Source organism: Priapulus caudatus, unplaced genomic scaffold, assembly GCF_000485595.1.
Source record: "Priapulus caudatus unplaced genomic scaffold, Priapulus_caudatus-5.0.1 Scaffold3156, whole genome shotgun sequence".
NCBI lineage: Eukaryota > Metazoa > Priapulida > Priapulimorpha > Priapulimorphida > Priapulidae > Priapulus > Priapulus caudatus.
The window spans coordinates 15,872-18,256 of record NW_014580217.1 but is presented as its reverse complement, the minus strand read 5'-3'; the positions used below and the strand labels follow the sequence as shown (position 1 = coordinate 18,256).

The 2,385-nt window shown below is 44.0% G+C and overlaps 1 long non-coding RNA gene across 2 annotated transcripts in view; it reads left to right on the top strand.

The window, feature by feature from the left end:
* Positions 1-1,581: 1,581 nt before the first annotated feature.
* LOC106819315 overlaps positions 1,582-2,385 on the top strand; it is a 13,274-nt gene continuing 12,470 nt past the window's right edge. The window contains exons 1-2 of one of the 2 annotated variants that reach the window (XR_001395397.1): positions 1,582-1,709; positions 1,993-2,137. This is a non-coding gene — a long non-coding RNA (uncharacterized LOC106819315). The remainder of the gene's footprint in view (positions 1,710-1,992; positions 2,138-2,385) is intronic. The other variant, XR_001395396.1, reaches the window with a different exon arrangement.

Sequence of the window (2,385 nt, the reverse complement as noted above, 5' to 3'; positions counted from 1 at the left end):
GAGGAGACGACTGACGAGGCAGGAGCGTAGGATGAGCAGCGAAGACGGTGAGACGAAGAGGAGAAGAAGAAAAGAGCAGAGGAGGGGGAGGAGAGCACGAGAGACGAAGAAAACGAGAGAGAAGAGAGACGAGAGAATGAGCATGGATGAGCTAGATAAGGAGCGAGAGAGGAGGAGAAAGAGGAGACGAGAGCGAGAAACAAGAGGAGAATGAGAAAAGAGAGAGGCTACAGAGTGCGGAAGAATAAGGGAGACGGGGAGCGTTAGGAAACGAGACACGAGAGAAGAATGAGATGAAGGGAGCTAAGAAAAGCGAGGAGACGACGAGAGACGAGACCGACGAAGACCAGCCACGATCACAGACGAGAGAGAGGAGAGAGAGAGACGAGTGCAGGCGTGACGCTTGGAAGAGAGAAGAGAGATGAGAAGACTGCGAGAGACGGGAGAGAGAACGATAGAGAGAGAGAATGACAGGGGTGAGAAAGATGGAAAGAGGCGTTTGCAGTCTGCCAGGCACACTGGGTTTGATCGGGCCATGAAGGCTAGAAATAGACCGTCGCATGCCTGCGCTGTGTTATAAACACATATTTTTAAAAAAAAAAAAAATATTAAGTACAACTACTATTATCAGAAAGCAGTCTACAATTAGGATCTTATATTGAAAACAGTATAGATCTCTGTATTTCTGTTCTGTCCATCCTGCTGATGCCTATCTCCACCCTACACCGCCGCCACGGAACGAAGTGAGCACGACCGACTCTGCTCACTTAGCGGCTCTCTCGACAGTTTCCCTCTGCTCTCTCTATCTCTTGCTTCTCTCTCTCTCTCTCTCTCTCTCTCTCTCTCTCTCTCTCTCTCTCTCGCTCTCTTCTCGCTCTCTTCTCTCTCTATCCTTCCCTCTCTCTATATATTTTTCTCACTCCCTTCTGGTTTTCCCATCTCCTCTCTCCATTTCTTTCTATTTCTTATGAATGCTCTAATTTTCTCTCTCTCCCTTTTTCTCCCCCCCTCTCACTTGCTCTCCTTTTCTTCCTCTGTCCGTTCTCTGTCTTTTCATCTCCACACACTCCCCTTCTTATTCTCTTTCTGTCTCTCTCTCTCTCTCTCTCTCATGCTCAACCAATCTCACAATCTCTCTCTAATAAGATATAGCAACATAATTGTAAATGTATGTATGTGTCTAAGACGTTGATTGTAGCTAATATGGTCTCATAGCGCCTCCTATCGACAGTAAAATGTCTAATTAAACGTTTAACTTTAATTTGACTAAATGTATGTATTTATGTATGTATGAGTCTAACGCGTTCATTGTGGTTAATATGGTCTCGTAATGCTATCTATCGGCAGCAAAAATGACACATTAAACGCTTAACTTTTATTTCACTACATGTCTGTGCATCATCTGCATAATAGTCATATAATAAATAATTATTCATAAACTTTTTACTATAGGTAGCGGGCACGAAATTTGCAAAAGTAGTATTAAAAGTAACGCATGTGTTTGCAAGCATAAATGCAACAAGTTTCAAGTCATGTAAAAATCATCCTGGCACTGTATTTGCAGCTGCCATTGCCAGAACGTGTGGCGCGTTTCTTTGTCTCTAAAAGTCTGAAATCAGCAGTTCATCGGTGAGGGCGCCACATTCCACATGGGGCAGTACATGGCCGCTTTCAAGGCAAGGAAAGTCGTACAGTAGCTGCCATAACTGGTAAATGCTTCATGCTGTCTCTTCCGCCTCCTCCTCTCTCTCTCTCTCTCTCTCTCTCTCTCTCTCTCTCTCTCTCTCTCTCTCTCTCTCTCTCCCTCTTTCTGTCCCTCTCACACAATCTGTCCCTTTCATACTTCCCCTTCTTTCTCACCATCCTACTATCTCCCATGTTAGCACAAAATTCGCAAAATTTATATTAACTGTAATGCATATGCTAGCTAGCAAGCATAAATAAAACACTTTTAAAAATCATATAAGATTCATCATGACACTGTATTTGCAGGACCCACTGCCAGAAAATGAGACGCATTTCTTTGTCTCTAAACGTCTTAAATCAGCAGTTCATCGGTCAGGGCGCCACCTTCCACATGGGGCAGTACATGGCCGCTGTCATGTAAAGGAAAGTCATATAGTAGCTCCCATAACTGGTAAATGCTACAATGTATGTCTGTCTCGTCCTCTCTCTCTCTCTCTCTCTCTCTCGTTTTTTAGCTTCCTCTCTCTCATTTTCTCTCTCTCTCTCTTGTTATCTAGCTTTCTCACTCTCATTCTCGCTCGTTCTCTTTCTAATTCTCTCTCGTTCTCTCTCTCTCTCTCTCGTTTTCTAGCTCCCTCTCTCTCTCTCTCTCTCTCTCTCTCTCTCTCTCTCTTGTTATCTATCTTTCTCTCTCTCATC